The sequence below is a fragment of the Amblyomma maculatum genome, chromosome 4 (genome assembly GCF_055883805.1).
Source record: "Amblyomma maculatum isolate TAMU_Amacu chromosome 4, ASM5588380v1, whole genome shotgun sequence".
NCBI lineage: Eukaryota > Metazoa > Arthropoda > Arachnida > Ixodida > Ixodidae > Amblyomma > Amblyomma maculatum.
In genome coordinates this window covers 97556033-97576275 of record NC_139347.1, presented here as the reverse complement: position 1 = coordinate 97576275, position 20243 = coordinate 97556033, and the positions used below count along the sequence as shown (strand labels likewise).

The 20243-nt window shown below is 43.9% G+C and overlaps 1 protein-coding gene and 2 long non-coding RNA genes across 5 annotated transcripts in view; 1 reads left to right on the top strand and 2 right to left on the bottom strand.

Annotated features, from left to right (window-relative positions):
• LOC146191744 (uncharacterized) overlaps positions 1–20243 on the bottom strand; it is a 181853-nt gene that overhangs the window by 119925 nt on the left and 41685 nt on the right. The gene's annotated exons all lie outside the window — the stretch shown is intronic.
• On the top strand, positions 809–17415 carry LOC146191748 (uncharacterized). Of its 3 annotated transcripts, none has more exons than XR_014706687.1 (3): positions 809–947; positions 2013–2104; positions 17288–17415. It is a non-coding gene; the product is annotated as an uncharacterized LOC146191748 (long non-coding RNA). The 3 variants fall into 3 exon arrangements; XR_014706688.1 differs by lacking the exon at positions 17288–17415 and adding an exon at positions 8724–10494; XR_014706689.1 differs by lacking the exon at positions 17288–17415 and adding an exon at positions 2482–3250.
• On the bottom strand, positions 14584–19100 carry LOC146191747 (uncharacterized). The gene is made up of 3 exons (XR_014706686.1): positions 18836–19100; positions 17994–18073; positions 14584–15355 (listed from the first exon to the last, which is right to left on the bottom strand). It is a non-coding gene; the product is annotated as an uncharacterized LOC146191747 (long non-coding RNA).

Here is a 20243-nt window from a genome sequence, read left to right as displayed (position 1 = left end):
AAAAATGTATTTGCGCAAAGCTTTGTTGGAAACAATTTAATTCCTTCCAAAGTCATTTTTGCTATACTGTTTATATATCCATACATGTTCTGATAAAACACACGAGTTTTGCACCGTCTTCAGATTGCTTTCCAAAGCTAGAAGGTGGCATCCATGCCACAGAGATATAAGTAATTGAAAAACTGCACGCTAATTTCAAAAACAATTAAGTACCAGGTTGCTGTTTAGCTTAATGCACTGCTAAATGACACCTCTCGCATTGATTACGCGGACAAAAATGGACACGACACCCACCTACCGCTGCACTCAGCGCACTATGTCAAAAAACAACAGCAATGACAATGGCTTACGTGAGAAGCGACGGCCGATGTCAGATCGTTGACGCAGACATCGCAAATTTGCTCGGCACCCATGAATCGAACGTCCGACTTTTGCAGTTGAATGGTTTAATGTTAAGGGTGCGTTGCACTACCTCCCCTGCAGCAACACCACGGCAATAAACTGAGAGACTTTACAAACACTGCCCGAATGCGCCGACGACGGCGTCGTCCAGAGCTCGTTAATCCAAAAGCTCTGGACGCCGTCGGCGACAACGAGGAAAGAGCCGAAAAGCCCGCCAGCCCGCCACGAATCTGGGGACAAATTCAGACTCAACTAGGCACATAATAGTCAGCATTTAGGTACTTTGTAAAAACATGGCGTTCAATGCGCTTGGGGAAATCTAGGGACAAAATTTCAGCCGAAAAAACTCTATTCATGGCGGGTTTTAGTCTCGCCCGCTCCGATCGACCAGTGGAAATCGCCATTAGCAAGAGCAACCATTTCTATTTTTTGTTTCAGTGTGTGCCGAAATACTCTTGCTGCACAGCGTTTTTGGGATCTTGGCTACGTCGCAGCTTCTGCTCATGGGCTCTCCTGCACCATGAATGCCTTGTGGCTCATGAAAGGTGGGTACAAAGTGTGTGCTGGCAAAAACAGGTTGCTCCACAAGAGCGCTACTATATGAAATCGAAGTGACCTTATTTCTGAAGCTGGCACTGGGCATGCATTTCGGTCAGCACCGTCACAGCCAAAGCAGTAGAAAAGGGGGAAGGGGGTGGGGGTGCCAGTACATATCTGCCGGATTGTTCTAACCACTAGATAGGACTAACCCGGTCATACGACTACAATTGTTGTATAACATTTTAGCTAAGCGTGATAATATTAATGCTGACATTTTTGCATCAACTCCAGGTGAATTCAAATTCTGTTTCTAGTTATGACTGTATATTGTCTTGTGTACCATACAAGGTAATTGCTGTTCATGGGCACGGTAAAAAAATACGTTTTTCAATGTTCACCAGCAAATCTACTCAGTGACAGTGCTATTTCTGTGGCTATTATATAGATCCTTTTTGTATTCCTGACTAGAGCTGGTGAAATCGCTTCTTTCAGCTGTAGCGCGTTAACAAAATGAATGCTGGTGCATATTTTCCAGTAGCTGTCAAATACAGTGAGAGGGCATTCAGGTGCACAAGGTGGGACTAGGCTGAACCAGTCTGTCCCATATGGAGATACTAGTGCCCACGTAGGCTTGTCATGGTAGGAAATAGAATTGTATAATTGCTCGAAGAGCTTTCCAGTAGCATGTCTTGATGGGCTAGCTGGCACACCACTGCAGTGTGGTTTGGCTGTGCGAACAGGCCAAGGACGAAAGGAACGCACATGGAAATGCCAAGTTTGTTTTATCATTTCTTCATCTCCGTGTTTCTTTGGTTTACACTGCCAAATCATATTCACGCTTTCCTATATGTTATCTTGCAAACAGCAAATGCACTGCTGACACTAGGGGCAAATGTTATTTGCTCTTTTTAGTTGAGGCCAATTTATTTTACTGATAGAACATTAAATGTTTCCATGTGAGTGCCATGCGACAGCTACTAGCATTATACTTTCCTTCTGTGTTGCAGCGGGATCATTCATGTCTTACCTTTACCAGGAGCCGGCATTTATTGCAATCTTCTGATTTCCAGGCCCTTCCCTGTCTGGCGCGTGTGCTGAAACAGGAATCCCTTGGAGGCGATTTGCAGCTTTTGTTCATCATCTTGATTCCGTCCCCACATAGGTAATAGCCACTGCGGTGGTACAGGATTAGGGTGCTCAATTGTTAAACCCAAGGACACGGGATGAAATCCTGGTTGCGGCAGTCCCTTTACAATGGAGGCGAAAAGCAATGCCGTGAACTGTGCGATGTTGACACACATTTAAAGTTAAAGACAAGGTTGTTCAAATTTCTGGAGGCCTTCACTAAAGCATGTATCTATGTCCCAATATGGAAACAGTCTGTCCGGGCAATGGACAGGGAGAAAATCCAATGAGGTCATTGAGAGCATATTTACCACGGTAGCAGGGGTGAATCCAGGTGCCTACCCTGTTGGGGGGCAAAGCTAGTATTATTGCGACATATCTGTAGTGCTTCCTGATATCTATTTTTTTACATAGTGACCATGTAGACCAGTTGGTGCAAACCTAACTTGCTGGACATGGGAAGCCAAGGACATGGGAACTCAATACAAAGAAGTACATGGGACAACACTGTTTGGTCTGAGACCCATTTCCAAAGCATTTCACCCCAAAAGAGCCAAGCATCAGGTCGGAGGAAATCCTGTACCAGTTGGAAAACTGTTGAGTACCTGGCGGGACCTGAAATCAAACCTGGTACCTTCTGAATGCGCAGCATTTCTTTTTCTTGTGTTCCAGTGTCTTTGGCTGGTCCAATATGTTAGATTTAAGTTTAGTACAATACCCCAAGAAAACAAAAATGACAAAATATTTTTGGTCAGTACATAATCTAATTGCCCACTGTTCTTTTAGTTTTCATGCCATTATTTGTCTATAAAATATATATCCATGAAATTTGTTGCCGCCTAACTAAATTTGTGCAGAGCAAAACACAAAATTTCACCAATCCAGTTTTTGTGTGTGTGTGTGAGTGTGTTTAGGTAAAGACTATCAGTGTTAAAGAAACATTGTTCTACATGCTAGTTTAACATATTTGACAATGGCTAAGTTTAAGAAATAAAAAGCACAGTTATGAGGTTCCTGAAAATTTTCAGACAGCTCGTCTCAGTGTATATTATTATTTTTTTTTTTAAGAACATTGGTAAGTATGCTGAGCACTGATGTCTTCTTACAATGAAATTTTTTCTAGCTTGGTCAGTTCTTTCAAGAACAAACTTAGTATTATCCTTTAACCATAATCATCACGGAATGACACCTGTAAAAAAAAAAAAAAAAAAAGACGAAAATGTACTGCATACACCAGCGCACCTTTGACCAAGGCCTTTCTGAATTCATGAACGATCATTAAGCTTTTTTAAGATCTTCCAAAGCCACGTTGAACACCATTAGAACAAGAACCCGAGCAAGGGCTACTACCCCACCAAGACATGATGGCCTTGTGACAGAATCTGCCTCACATTCAGGAGGTACCGGTTTCAATCCTGGTGCTGGTGGGTACAAGATTTCTCCCTGCCTGATTCTGGGCTCTTCTGGGATAAGATGCTTGGGAAAGGTATTCTAGTTCACTTCAGGAAAAGGGTCATGAACCAAAATTCTCGCTTCGTTTTACCATTAGACAACCCTAAGTCCGCTTCGTGCAGCAGAAGCCCACATGCAGTTCCTTTTTCCTCCTTTCCTAAGCCATGAGCCCTGGTAAGCCAAGCACCAGGCTGGGCCATAGCTGGTACACATTTGAGAAAATTGGAAGTGGAACTCGAACCCACCACATTGCTGTAATGTGGAATGATGCTGAGATAAGGAAATAGTGAGCCAGCCCAATTACTAACCATTCAAGAAAGACTACTGATTACTCACACTGTGGTTAATTAACAGGATGTACTCAGGGGTGCAAGAGCTCAAATAAGATTTGTAGCGAATTTTGGAGCAGCAAAATCTTCGTTTTAGAGCAATAAAATTCATATTTGGAGCAGCTCACGAGAAAAAAAAATTAATTCAAATTTTGGAGCTGTTAAACAGGGAAGAAACTTTACTTTCGGCACAAAAGAATGAAGAGGTATGAATATCGGACTGTATGAATGTGATCCAAAGGAAGTCTAGCAAAGGCCACCTATCACCGATGCTGCTTGTACTATTTATTTTTGTAAATAAGCTTTTTGTACTGCTAGGCATGCTATCACACACACAAAAATGCGAGTCATAAAATTGAAGAGGCTAAATAAAAAAAGCTAGAGAATATGCTTTTTTTTTTTTTTTTTTTTTTTTTTCATTTAGCACGGTTTGACAACCTTAATCATGGGACTTTATGTTGCTTGCAAGGCTCAAAAAACATTGTTTTACTCTCTGCAAAATCCACAGCTCGTGTCGTGCGAGGGCAGCTACGAAAGAGCTCAATTTGAAGCAGTGACTGCGATCAGCCTGTGTCCAGAAGCGAGCGCAGTGCAAAGACAAAATGTTGATTAAAAAGCAAATACAGAAACAAAGACAAAAAGAAACGCCGACCAAAAGGCGAAATGGCAAATGCCGAAAGCAAGTTTTAAGCAAAGAAAACCGATGAGCGAGCACATCTTCGGCTTGTGAATTATACTTCTTGTGGACTGGCGGTGGCTTTGACACAATATTTTGATTAAGGAGAGGTGGACGATTATTAGGTTATGTATTTCATGCACAATGCATACTTTATAGTACTTCAATGTTGCAGCATGCATAAATGTTAATTTTGGCAGTTTTGGGCTCCACTGCGGCATTATGGAATTCAATAGCTAGGCTGCTGTGCGTTTCTCGACCTTCTGATGTTCGAAATAAATTTCACATGTTCCACCTCCAGTTGTATTAGCACAAACTTCGGCGGTGATGCAGGCATTGCGAAATCAGGGGTTAGACGAGTCGTATGTGAAAGTGCTGCAAGATATATTTAGTGGGTGCACAGCAATCATAGTTCTGCATAAAAAAGTAACAAAATTCCCATACAGAAAGGTGTTAGGCAAGGAGACACGATCTTTCCAGTACTATTCACAGCTTGCTTAGAGGAAGTATTCAGAGACTTGGAATGGGAACAGTTAGAGATAAGGGTAGATGGAGAATACCTCAGTAATCTGCGATTTGCTGATGACATTGCTTTGCTAAGTAGCTCGGAGGATGAACTGCAAATAATGATTGATGACCTAGATAGCAAAAGTAGAAAGGTAGGCTTAAAAATCAATATGCAGAAGACTAAGGTAATGTTCAACTGCCTCGGGAAGGAACAGCAGTTTACGTTAGGTAGCGAAGCACTGGAAGTAGTAGGCGAATATGTATACTTAGGACAGGTAGTAACCGCAGATCCGGACCGTGAAAAGGAAATAACAAGAAGAATAAGATTGGGATGGAGCGCGTTTGGGAAGCACTCGCAGATTATGACTAGCAGCTTACCGGTATCGCTCAAGAGGAAAGTATACAACAGTTGCATCTTACCTGTACTCACCTATGGGGCTGAAACGTGGAGGCTAACCAAGAGGGTTCTACTTAAGTTGAGGATAACTCAGAGGGCTATGGAACGAAAAAGGGAGAGGGCAACATTAAGAGATATAGGAAGCGTGCAGAGTGGGTCAGAGAAATAACTCAAGTTACTGTCATTCTAGTGGAAATTAGGAAGAAATGGGCATGGGCAGGACATGTAGTTCGAAGAGAGGATAACCGATGGTCGCTTAGGGTAACAAACTGGATTCCAAGGGAAGGAAAGCGTAGCAGGGGACAGCGGATGAGGTTGAGAAGTTCACAAAGGTCAAGTGGATGGGAGAGGCCTTTGCCCTGCAGTGGGTATAGTCAGGCTGATGATGAAACACAGAAGCCACCTCCTGCACTATCTGATGATGGGAAAGTGAGTCTATCGACAAGACAGTATAAAAATAACCTTGCTGTACATGAATGAACCAACAGGATATCGAAAACTTCCATGAGCTGCATAAAAAACTAAGATACATCATATAAAAACATGCAGCACATAAAATACAGTGTTGAAGTATTGCTCCAAAATCACAAGTACCACCACGGCCCACCACGGAAGCAATAGCAGTGGTGCCTCGTCACAAACAGCCCATTTGCGTTATAGGGTTCCTTCAGCGCAGAGGCAGTGACTGAACTGGAAAGCGGTGAAAGCACATGGATGCAAAGAAAATATGAGTAGGCATTAGGCATGCCGCCATCTCAAAATAAAAATAAAATGCCAGTGACGCATGCTACAGTGTCTGAAGCATCGTGATTGGTTATATCACCTCCGCAGAAAGTTGTCACTGAGTATGGCAAACTTTTGCGGATAGTCGGGGCATTTTGGCACAGCATGACGCAAATTTCACGCTTAATGCACAGCTTGGTGCAGAAATATGTAGCCGTATCAAAATATGCAATTGGTGCAGCTGTTGCACCCCTGTGTGCTGTCCGCTCATCATTCTTGGATATTCAGGCACCAAGCCGCTTCTGCTCTGAGGCCTGGGAGAGGTCTGTTGTCTTTGCCTTTTTAACTGCTTGGGGCACGACAGATTTTATTAACCCTATTCAGTATACCAACTCTTTTCAGCCTTCCGTTAATAGCTTGGTACGCAGATTTAGGGTGTCTTTGGCAGGCGCACCTCCTGCATATCCTTCAAAACCTCTAGCAGTCTCTCCACTGCTTTGAAGCTCTGTTCGATCGATAGCCTTTGTCCTGCGAAGCTCCCTAGAAACCAAATACTGAGATTGTTGCACTGGAAGTCTCGTCACTGACACGAAAGAATAAGTAAGGGGAACAAAGGACTCCTTTGCGGCGCGACGGAGTCCTGTATTTTTTCTTCATTGTGCATGATCATCCTTTATAGATGTATCGCTGTCATACCTGCTTAAGTGCTTCCGCACTAACTGGGAACCAACATGGCGGCCCACCAAGCCTGACTGCCGTTTTTAGCCAAAATAGGGAACCCTAGCATGAGATGTCACCACCCTAAGCCGGGCGCCGCGGCGCAACATGTAGGCTCCCTATCCTCTGAATTCGGCGCCATCTACTATTAGTGTTAGAAAGCGTCTGCTGTCCCATATTGTTTCCAAGATCATCCCCACGCTTGCAGGGGTGATCTCTGAGGCCATGCTTCCCGCCCTTCCTCGCAAACATCTCCTCGCCTTCGACTGTCTTTTGACCGAGCCACTTTTTTAAAAGAGCGAGAATAAGTGGCGACTCACTGAGCAGCCACTCTTTTGGAGAGCCGTCGCTTAGTGAGCAGTGGTTCTTTTGGAGAGCCGCTGGTTCAGTGAGCCATCGGGAACCGTGAGCAGCGTTTCTTTTGGAGTGCTGTTAGGAACCGTTCTGCCAGAGTTAGGTCTTCTGTTTGCTGCTACTTTAGCGCCATCTATTAGCAGTACGAGAAAGAAACTCCAGTGGGCAGGCACAGGTGGATTGGGCCGGCATATAAAGAAAAGAAAAAGGTGTGCTGTCTGCACAATCCTTCGCACGTAGTTGGTCGGCTGTTTCGGCGCCGTGTCGAGGCTCCGCGCCGGCGACCTGACAGCCGCAATGTGTGCATGCTTCGGGTGGTCGCCGCTGTTTTTGTGCGTCTTTTGTTTTGCTTTCAATAATTGCTATGCATAGTTTTCTCAAGCTGCATTACAACAGGGCGAATGTGGAATGCATAGCCCCTTCCGCAGCCAGCCCAGCAGAAAAAAAATATCTGGTTCAGTTATGAACAGCACCGACTGCAGTGCGTCGTGTGCTCAAAACGGGAAATTAAAACCACACTTCAGAGCATGAATGGCGAGCGATTCGGCTTGAAGTAGATACAAAATGAATGAATGAATTAAATACGGTCGGTGTATGTATGTGGCGGCAGAAACAGGAAGGTTGAACAAGTTTGGGTTAGGGTACTGGGCCAAAAACCTGTTGCCAGGAATAAAGGAAGCAATGGGAGAAGCCGGGGCGCTGAGAGCTGTGGGCATTGAGAAAAACTGTCGCAAAGTTGAACGGGGTTATAAGAATATACGAAAAACGAATCAGCTAGAGAAAGCATGTAGGAGGAGGGGGGGATTTAGAAAGTGAAAAAGGACTAACGCGGACTCGAGCTACAAAGCGCACACTGCATTAAAAAAAATGATGCATTTACATTATACTTCAGGCTCCTGAGTTCACTGTCTCCGGGAATATAAGAGGGACCTCGAATCGGGTAATCTGCTTTCTCTATATTTATAATTCACTATCTATATCTGTCTACATTGTCACTATCAGTATTTATTAACAGTCAGTCCACACGAGATTTTGGGCTAGAGATTGATGGCCCGAAGTATTTATTAAGGATAATTCTCAGTGTGTTTAATGATGGCCAATGTTATTCAGATAATTTTGAAACGATAGGGTACCAAAAGAACGAAGTCCTCTCTTGGGGAATGGGTGCACCTCCAGTAAATATAGTGGACTTAAATAGAAAGAATCACGTCTAATGAAATATGGATTTTGCTGTTTACTGGGATTTTGTAGTCATCATGAGGGGAGTTAGGATGGACACACAAATATTTCCACGCTTTCGTTTAGTTTTGGGAGGTCGAACGGGTGCGGATCAGTGAACGAGAGAGAGGCAGAGTTGTCTTTCTCTCCAATAGACCACTGTTCGCTCCTGAGCGCCCCAGGCTTAAGTGAGCCAATGAACCGTTCAAATGAGCCGGCTCACTTCAGTGAGCTGAGCCGTTCTGAGCTACTCACTAAAGTGAGCCACTTTGCCTATCTCTAGGTCGTCGTCTCTTCAGCTCACTGTTCCCGAGTCTGCGTCGCTTAGATGGTAGCCATTAAAAGGTACTCTTGAGAAGATAAAGGTGGCAAACCTGCCACACGGCGGCTGCGACGAGGTACTGGCGAATCCAGGATGTTTTACCCAGCACCTCCACCAAATGTAGCGGATGAAATAGGTTTAATAGAGGTGAACGTTTGAATAATGAAGGCTGCTTGCAAACGGCCCAAAGCCCAGATCAGTCTGCACGCATCTCTCTCTGCGTCAAACTCCTCATTTGAAAGTAAAAAAGGGGTATTTCACATATAAACCTCTCTGGCACCCATTCCATTGACTTATGCTTCACTTCAGCAGACCGTAATGGTTGCGGAGCACTGCAAGTTTCATTTTCAACCCTGTCAAAATGTAGAGCACATGCAGTCGAACCCCGCAATAAAGAAACTTTCAAAGGAATTTTTGTTTTGTTTTGTCCCCGCGAGAATTTCACTCTTGCAAAAGTTGACAAATAAGTAAATATTAGCAATTGGCAAATAAGCTGTAAGTTGTGATGGCCCAAAAAGTGAGCATGGAAATGGCGAATACGCACTTGTCAGAATTCACAACCAGGCCGTGCCGTTGGAGGCGCTGTAAACTGCACGCAGGTAGTTCTCGTTATCTATAGACATATTGCTGACTGTGTTTGCATACATCAATGATCGATGTATGCGAACACAGCTGGGAGGCCTTTTGTGACCTTAGCAATGAACTGCTGAAAGGTTTGAGCTGGGTTCTGAAGTCCAAAGGGCAGTTGTGATGGCTGTTTTAGGTATGCTGGCAAACACAGTGGGTATCTGGTGATGTGCCTAACCAGGTCCACTTTGTTAAAAATGGTGCAGCCATTCAGATGTGATGTGAAGCAGTGGGTAGCTGTCATGGATAGTCTTGGCATTCAACACTTTATAGTCACCGCACGGACGCCAGTCACTTGGATCTTTTTTAGATATGAGATGGAATGACAGAGCCCATGCGCTGGATGATGGGTGTATAATGTAGAGCTGCATCATGATTGAACTCCCGTTTAGCAGGTGACCACCAAACAAGAGGTGTGATCGTGCTGCTGGTGGTGGTCACACCATATGCTTTGGCGGCTGGTGAGATTGCAACGCTTCGCCAGTTACTGAAATTACACCAGGATGTTCTCAAAGGAGGTGACGGTATCAGCATGCCAATGCCAGTGGGGGACAAGGTTAGACTCGACACCAGATATAGATAGCCGAGTGAAGCTGTCTGTCGGGCTACATGCTGAATGAAGCCCAAGTCAAAGTATGATAGGAAATCTGCGCTGATGATTGGGTCAACGTCAGCGATGACGAACACTCATCAAAAAGTGTGGCAGAGTACCAAGTTAAGGGTAAGGGAGCGAAGTCTGTATGTCAATATGGTCGAAGAGATGGCAGCCCATTGCGATTGCCCCGCCAGCTAGGCACGATGGCTTTTTTTGAAGGATCACGCTGACCTCTGCACCATTGTTGACAAGGAACGGATTATGACAGGTCTTGTCAATTACCACAAAAGATGGCCGCATTGGGGAGCCACGAGTTGCCATTAATGGTCTTGAGGGGTTTTTCCCAATCACGAGACGTGCACTCCATAGCAGGATGTAGGAATTGCCAGTCATACCAGCAGTGTTAAGTTATGGCTCTTTGTGCGCGATGGAAAATGGTGACTGGAATATGGTGAATGGTCTCTTGGGACAGGCTTCTGAGTGTCAACTAAGGTAGTAAGCTCATCAGTACATGCCTCGAGGCAGGAAATTGCAGAGTCTGCCAGTGGTGAGACAGCTGTGCCTAGCTGGAAGGCCACCTCATAAACCTGGTTGGTCAGCTCCATGGTTGTGTCACTGGCCACTGGGAAGGCAAGATGCAGATGCTTGGGCATCAGCAAGAGCTGAAGAAGAGCTCTCGAAGCAGTGGAACATGGGTGGTGAGTCCTCACCGAATAGCTGCCAAATACGGTGAAGCAGTTGTGAAAGGAGACAGTCGCCAAGGTCCACCAGTAAGGAGCTGCTGTAGGTGAGAGCGTTCTTACGCCATAGTTCTCTCGGGTACTTTGGTCTTGAGAGCTCTCTTGGGTATTTCGGTCTTGAGGTGCTGATGAGGGCATCTCCCATGAGTTCATAAGAATATCCTACAGGTCACTGATCATGTCAGGAGAGAGCGCAGATACGACATGATTGTACTAAATCATCTTGTGAGGTGATGTGGTCAGTAGAGATGTGCACGGGCGGAAATTTTGAGCCCGAACTAGCTTGGAATCTGTGTTACAGACCCGAGTCTGGCATGGCAACGTGTTCAGACTTAAAGGGCCCACGAAGAGCTATTTACGAAAACTAGAAAACGCACTCTAGATAAAGGTATCCTATCAGTCCTCTTTGCAACACGCAAATTTTTATGCTAGTGTCAGTAATACCGAAAATATTGGCGACTGAAAATGACGCTCGTCCTCTGCACGCTTAACCTGACGCACGGCGGCACGGAAGAAAAAAAAAATGAAAACAAGCTGAGACGGCACCCCACCACGTTCCATTCTGCCCGGGTCACCTGGGAGCATCCAGTGAGCAGGCACAACCAGCAAGCCCCGATGGAGGTTTGCGCAGGGGAACATGTCGCCCTAATCAGTCGAGAGCTTTAACCAGGAGCACTTTTTAAAAATTAGTTGTCAATTGTCTCCACGCAAAGTGTTTAAATTTGACTCAAATACTCACAAAGACCCTCTCTATTGGATTTCTTTCACTAGAATATTAGAGCAAATATCATTTTAATGGCCCTTTAAGGCCCTGGTCTGCCCCAGAATCTGAAAGAAATAATTTCCAAATAATGAGTTGACCTTGAAAGACCTTGAAATGCTCGGTTGTCACATTTAAGATTGAAATTTGTGGAATATATAGAGGCACAGGACAACATAGAATTATTACTTTTTTATGTTGTTATGCAAGAACAATTCATGCATTGATGAATGCTTAAGACATTTGTGGCACTCCTGGATTGTGAATCCAGCAACGCTGAAGTTCTTTTCATTGCTGTAACTTGTGGCTGCAATGAATAATGTGTTCTTAGCAAGAAAGGAAAGATTTAGGTACATGGTTTCCTCACTTCACCAAAAACACGCGGCCTCTGAGCAAGGGGTTGATTCTGTGGCCAAGTACTGTACTCGGTAAGCTTATCTTGTTCACTGTGCGTCTTTCATGGCACCGACAAGGTCGTGGACCGCAGATGCTTTGACTAGGTGTTACGGCCCATTTCTACTGAGGCTTGTTGAGGCCTGGCACAACAGACGTGGAAGAGCTGACAGCATACCGCGAATCTGGAAACTGATACCTAAACATCTGCCGAAGAGGAAGAGACAAAAGTCAAAATTCGATAGCCCACAAGCAGCCCTTTTTCTTGGTCGTTGACAGCTAGCAAAGATCTGTTCATGCCAGGGGTGTGTGGTGTAAAGGTGCATAAACATCTGTATAGAGAATTCACACACTCTTGTGTGGGAAGGATGCTGCAAAACACTGCTGTATTGTGACACCTAGCACACCACAACCATATTCGTGCCTTTAAAAAAGTTGTGAATACTCTGGATTGGTGTGTCTGGCCTGGCCCCGCCCAAGCTTGAGGCACAGGGCTTCTGAGCGGCCAGAGTACGAGCTTTTGGGCTAAACCGAGCCTTCGCACACCTCTAACGGTAAGGGCCGAATTGTGCCTCAATCTGGAGAAACCACATTTGCGGGTTCTGGGGTCAGAAGGGTGAAAGGCAAAGTTGCAGCAATGAAACGTTCTGCGAGAGTAAGGGCGGCTCTGTAGAGCAGGTGCCGGCTTCAGTCATCCTCTAGTCCTAGATAATCAGTTGTAGATGTGGTGCTCTAGGTCGGAGGGAAATATAAGCTTCCCACACATTTTAAGGCATAACCAAACTACTGAGCTGTGGCAGCACGTGCCTCCGGCCCAGTGCATTCTTTGTTGTCCTCCTCTTGTGCAGCCGCGCTTAAGGCACAGCCAAAGAAGGATGCTGCAAGGGTAGTTTTTCTAACCAATTATTCCAGTTTATTCTCATATTTTATGTTGAGCTTCTGTACTCTGTGAAATTTCTGGAACTCAGCGGAGAGTACTATAACTGTCGCAGCATTCAACAAATTCTTTTATTACAGTTCTTTCTCTGCATGAACAAGACAAATTTATATAAAAAAAGGAAATGAATACATAACTCCTCAGGGCTGTTTCTTGGACTAGTTAGTGGGGTTTACTCATTTTGGTGAGGCCTGAAGTGCAAAACAGAGTGACGTGAAAGAAACACAGGGCAAAGCGCTAACTTGCAAATGAATACTGAGCTCACAAAAATATTGGGGGAAGGGGGGGGGGACTTAAACTCTTCCTTTAAGGTCATGGCATGCCAGCGTTAATGGCGCCAGTTGCCGGTTTTCCTTGTGGACCTTGTAGACACATTTTGCCACTCACTTGTTCAGAAGCTTTTAACTTGCGGCTGCATTGTCCCATACATAGTCGCAAGATACTACATTATAAAACCACCGCGACAAAGATCTAAAGCACCATTTTAACCAAGCCACACAAAGGTATCTTCGTGGCCTAGGGGTCCTGAAGGGCTGGATTCCGATTTCACCCTTCCATGTCACACCTGTGTTGGCAGCGCCTACCAATTCGGCCATGCCATGTCTCATGCCATCACACAACTCAATGACTAGTCATGCATGACCATGTCGTCTGCCAGCTACCACTTGCCAGAGCCATGCCCATGATTTTTTGCTCATAATGCGGACAATGGCTTTTCTGGGGGACGAAGCCTTTAATGGTGCTGAATGGGAGAACTAGGGTTGGAACACTTTCATCCAGCGATAGAACTAGAGCAGTTTCTTAGCACCAAGAACAGTCAAGAGCAGTCCAGGCTGCACTTCAAACACAAGTTTGAAGGACGTTGCCTGACATCAAAAACACTGCATAATTGCTGTTTCACTCCTTTTAGCAGAACATTTTCGAGAACACTGCAGGATCTGCACTGGAGAAATGCGTAAGCATGCTCATTGCTGTGTTGTCCGCAAGATGTGTCAGCGGGATTCCGAGAGTAACAGATACTGCGCCTTTCCTTTCCTGTAAACCAATTATAGAAGGGTGGTGAACTGTGATGCGTTCAATGGAACACTGGTTGTGTTCAACAAGGGGCATGCGATATACTGTGTGCAGCAGCAATGCTCAGGCTTTCGCATTTCTCCACTGCAGATACTGCAGAGCTCTCGGAATTTTTCAGATTGCAGTTGGCTGATTACCTCTCTTTACACACTTTCTAACCATTCATACCATTTGTGCACGCAAATCACGTCCTTTCCAGCTTGTTCACGTTTCAAATTTCCCGCCACTGGAAGTTAGTACCACGTGACCCGTTTAGATGTCGCCATTACCCCTCTAATTAATTACCTAGTTAACCCACATGCATCAAATTATTTACCCAGCAAGATTTTTTGGCCCTCTATCTAATGCAACCATTCTTTTTCTTATAACTTGTTTCGTTCAAATGTAATTGTGATGACAATTCTGGTGACATGAAACTGCCGATATACCTACATAATGCTGACGCATTAAAATGGCAGTGACAAAGCATTACTGCCCTGTGCAGTCATACCTATTTGACACATGGTGCCTCTGTTGCCACAGAGGACATGGGCTCAACTTCAATGTCTTAGCCGTAAGAAGCTGAGGAAATGGAGGTTAGCATTTCATTTACAATCATGCCAGTCACAATACTGCGGTCTGGCTAGCGGTGGTGATCGTTCAAGGGGCAGAACATGCACACCCTCTCTTGGCATGCTACTGCACTACTCCTCAATACTTGGCATCTCTGCTCCAATCCGCCTAATGCAATGAACTATACGAGTACTGATGCGACAGCATTTGCTGACCGTGAAGAATGTCAGGCATTCGGCGTCAGTGTCCATGCGAAGCCTTCGCCTACTAACTGTGGCAGGTGGTGTTAAGAGGTATTTCCCGCCCTCCATTTATGGGAGAGGAGGGAGATATTTGGACACGAAAGATACAGCAAAGTTGAACCAAAAGCCACGACGAATAGAAATAGAATATAATCGTGATTGGAATAATTGGAGAGTGAAAAAACGATGGAATTAAAATTGGATTGGTTGAAACATTCCAAATTGACTCTGGCTATGAGGGACGCTGTAGTGGAGGGATGCAGATAATTATGACTAAGTGAGGTTCTTGAATGTATGTACTCTGAAATCGCACAGCACGTGGGCACCTTGCATTTTGTCTCCATTGTAACATGGCAAGGATCGAATCCGGGTTTCCAGGCTCTGTAGTCAAACACCCAATGACCAAGCCACCACAGTGCACAATGAGAGTAGTAATACATTGGTGAGTGAATTTCGTCTGCAGTCAGTCGAACTAACCGTCCTTAAATTTGTTTTTCCTACAACAAAACTTCCTATGAAAATGCTCTTCATGAACCGTTCCCAGCACTCGGAGGTGTCAGGCATTGCCCCTAGTATGTGGGCCATTCACTTCTGATCTCTTCAGTAGGCACTCCAATCCTGAGTGACCCTAGTTCATTGCTGCAGAAGTGGTGGCTGCACAGGATATTGGTGGCTGCAGGAGACAGGATAAAATGGAAAAAAGTCCAATTGACTTATTTTCAGTAATGCTACTGCACATGTGCGAAGCCTTCTTCTCTATTTCTACATAGTAGGGCAGCAGTTCACTGCGTGTGTGAAAACCATGCTGTTGCGCAATAATTACATGCATTGCTAGCATGTACTCTGCTCTCAGGACCGCATGCTTTGTCACTGCCTGCTATTGCAATAAACGAAAAGACTCTGCCAGGCATGCCATCTAAGAGATCAAGTGCCGCTTGGAAAATAAACCCACCCTGCTATTGTGAAAGAATTTCTGCAGAAAATACGTGAGGGAGACGCGGTCACCCGCCCTGTCAAACATACTTTGCCTGACATCTTCTAGAGGAGGCGGTACTAAAAAAAGGTCCATAACAGAGCTACATTGCATGTGCTTAACAAAGTTGTTTGCTGGGTTAACTAGTATAGCATTCTAAAATTTGAAAGTGCTTGGAAAGACAAGGACAAGAGAAGTGGACGAGACAAAAACATTTGTCCTTGTCTTTCTGAGCACTTTCACATTTTAAGACTGCAAGTGCTGTTGTGTATAGCAATAAATTTGGTTATTCATAATTTGTCTGCTTTTTATTCTTTTTTTGGCTATTCATGACAAGCTTACAGAGGGGTATTTACATGACCTCACACGTGCCGCTTTATTGCCCAGAAGATAGCTTTTGCTAAGAAATCCGGAGTAAATTGTGGTGAGCCGATGAGACATGCATAGCAGTTTTTTGCAACACTCCATGAACAGCAAATTGGTGGCCACTGTGCTGTTGGTGAATAGACCAAACGCGCACGCACAGTTTTATGTAATGTAAACCAAGGATTAAAAAAAAAAGGCGGAGCACTGCAGCTGACTGAAACCGACGACATATTATTAGTCTTCGTGTAGTTCTGTTTGGAGTATTCCTTATACTTTATCTAGTTAGTTAATTAGTTGAGATTAATTCTATTTTTTTTATATTCAGTTTAGGCCCAAGTACCCTTAAGTTTTAGAGGGGGTTCAAGTACAAATGACCCAGTTTTTTCTACTAACATACTTCCTGCATGATTGTTTTTTTCCAGCATTTAAACAAAGTGTGCAAATATGAAAGGAAAAGAAAATACCACATGACTACGGTCTTGCTTTGCTAAAGTTTGAATTATCCGAATTCAGGTTTTATCTTGCATGAAAGATGACAGAATCCTCTTCATGAGTATGTGGCTTCCGCCCACACTGAAAATCCGGAAAGCCCGTCTTTTTTTTTTTTTATTTATTTTTATTTTTTTTTTTTTCCGAATCAATGAAGCATACACGCCCACTGTTTCAAAGTGAGCAGCCACCGCCACTGTCAGCCAACTCTGACAAAGCTTTTATCGAGCTGTCCCACTGACAAAATTTGGCAATGGCAAACACAATGATGATCCCCAAATTTGGTCCAAACCACCCTCAAAATTTGACTTCGTCTGATTTGGACCAAAACCGACGTTCAGGCTAATTCAGCTATGTCAAGCATGATGGTGACTTTCAAATTTAGTCCAGGCCACTCTCTGCTGAAGCTGGATTCAGTTTATTGACAGGCACACTGGACAGCACTCAAAATATTGTTATGTCGCTAGTGAGATCATGTATGTAACAATGCAATAAAACAAGGTGAGCGCTTGTTAAAGAACAGAGAGCACGTGCAATTAAAAAAATCATAGACTTTTTCCCGAGACGTGGTTACGTGGTTACAGGGATGATGACAGTGTTTCACCGCAAGAGATTCCTTCAGTCGTTTTTATGCAATTTCAGTGCCAAATTAAAATAAATCCTCAATTCTTGGATATTGTAGTGGTCGATCTATACTAAATCAGACATTTTTTTTTACACCATAATCTAATTTAATACATATTGTTACATTCTGGTCCATGTTTTGTCCCTTTACAGGTCCAATGGGCACATTCAAGTGCAAGGCCCTTAGTAACAATTGTGCAGCAATAGTACCGTGTAGCTGTGCACTATCAGACATAAAGGGCCAGTTCTGGAAGGCCTTTTTGGTGTCCATGGGATCAAAACATAAGTTATAGTCCTGTGCATTGTTGATAAATTCAGTCTAGCCCCACCATCCACTGGTTGTCCTGGTTAGATGACTTGGTAGACAAACTGCCCCACATGAGTAACAGTCCAGGGTTCACTCCTTGGACCACGTCAAATTTTTCACTACTGAAGCTTCTGGAAAACTTATATAGCTTTTCTTTTTACCTGTATGGCTGCACTTATATGGGTGCTAATGAGTAAGTAGCCTCTATTTGAAGTCTACTTTATCTTGTTTCCACTAAGTATACATTTGACTGATCTAGCAGCCAATGCGTGGTACTGCTTTCTTTGATACACATCGCATAATTCAGCACTCTGCCTGAGATGAGCAGTGCACCTGCTGCTAATCATATTGCTGTAACGCATGTAGCTCAGCCAGAATGTTCTCCTCAGTTGAGCAAACCAACCGTTTTCTGGTCGGAGCATTTCATCAATTAAAATAATTAGTGGACAACACACTTTGAAACAAAATTATCTTTATTATTTCAATCAGTAAGCTACTATCATTTGCTTACCATGCATGAAACATTTTGTAGATTTTGAACTGTATACTCACCACAAGATGAGTTGAAACGGTTCCGACTGATAACAGCTACAAGTGAATGGCATCCATCCTTCCACCAGTGTTCTTGTGATCTAAAAAGAGCAAGGCTCCTGAAGTGAAAGCTGCATGGGCCACAATCTCCACATGAAGTCTTGTATCAAGGCATTTCTAGAACAAAAGAGTTTATTCTAGTAATGTCGATAGGCAGTTCATTGAAAGGTTTTACAGACACAGCTGCTTCTAGCCAAGGAGGAGCTTCAGTTTCTTGGGGTGTATTACCATTTTGTTTTTGTTCATGAACTTGCCGCAGAATACATATCTTTATCTGCCAACAGAACTTTTTTTTTATGTACTTTGTTCTTTTCAAGGCTGAAGCAGTACAAGAAAGATAAGGCTGCAAAATAGATTGATTCTTGTGGTAAAGTATGTGAAGTAAATGAAATAGGCTTCTGCCACAGCAAGAACCCTGCACCTAGTAAACAATCTATTTCACTCCGGCAATGTAGTGCAAAGAGCGACGTGTCAAAGAACGCGAACTAAAGAAAACTAAGCGCTGTTAAAGCTGATCACACCATCGATCACTTCAAATCTTGCGTGCACGTTTCTGTACGGTCCTGTCGTTTTTCAGAGAATAACTGGCACTTTTTACATCGAAAACAATAAATTACTTTCTTCCTGCCGATACATTCCGAACATGTTTTTAGTGCGCTCGCCCAAGTTCTGTACTTGCCCCCACGCATTGACATTATAAATGGCACTGAACCATTTTAACCTCACAGAAGCCGCTGAAATCATTGTACTCTCCTAAGCTCGTTTCCGATGCACGGACATTTTTTAAATAGGAGCGAACTTACCAAGATTAGGTGAATTGCGCGTATCGGTCGGTGGTCTCGGTTCGCCGACGTTGCAAGTGTACGACAACAATGTTTTAGCACAGCGTTTAAGGGTCTGGTTGCAGACTTATAAAAACTGGGAAAGCATATGACAACCAAAGAGGAAATGTAACAGCATAATAACAGCGCATATTTCTGCCTCTAACGCCGTACGTTAAATGCTTCAAGCACGGCGCCATGAAGAAAAATGCAAAAGCGAATGCAGCGCCACTACTGGAAATTACAATTGCAACTTCATGCAAAATATTAGTAACAGAAAAAAGTTCCCTTCTGAATGACATCTAACGACATGACTTCAACATTTAGAACTGTATTCTTGATGAGAAAGCCGAGTATGTTGCATCCTAAAGAGAAGAAAAAAAAAAAGATTGGTAAGTGCCGCCATCTGCACCGCTCGCAAATGCAGGTTCGGCGCCCTATTTGAAATAATTATTTTAAACGAGCGCATGTTTGCGCAGATAGACCTCGCAAGGGCCGCTTTGCTCCATCGAAGCATTTGACGCACGACATGTAGCAGTGATCGCAAGGCACATCCGTGCAGACCTGTGAGGAACCAGTGCAAATGTGAAGATGTTCCCTTGCTCCTTTTTCTTCTCGCAAGCAATATTCCAGGCACAAATAGAAGTGACTATGAAAATACTTTGCAGAGCCCAAAAGGAAGAATACACTGACGCTGAGCAGTCCCATTACGAATCCAACTGGATTGACATGTTGGAAAACAAGTGGCTGATTTGAGCCTGGCAGTTTTGTTGATGTGCTCAACTGACAGCAACTAGAGCACAACTCACCCTTGACGATTTTTTTTTTTTTTTTACTTTTTACAGTGACTCATGCTATACAGATATTTTATAAATGCACTAAACAAAGCGGCCCAAGCATACAAACAAGCGATAGTTTGTTTTGTCTCGCACTCTTATTTTTTCCTTCATGCATGAGCGCCCACACACTAGGAGGATGAAAATCCTGCAGGTTATGCACCTGTATGGATATGAATGAGGAATGACCAATGATGCAGCATTTGTCCAAACAAAGGCACATAATGCTCTTGAAGAGCCTATAGAAGCTCTCAAATTGAAATAATCTTATACTACAATCCTTCTTTTTTTTCTGGATGAACACAACGCTTATAAAATATGTTCTGTAATGCAAGCACCTTTCCTGTCATCAGCAGGACATCCGCAGCTATGCATCTGAAACTTGCCGCCACTGTGGGGAAGCAATATGAAATGCAACAGTAAGATGCACTGCTTTGATCTAGCAATCTTTTTCCGCCTCAAATGAGAATTCAGTGTACTCACCATGTTTACAACTATTACAAGGTCCTTACTACCCATCCGGTTAGCCCCTGAATTTAAATCTCCAAAATGAG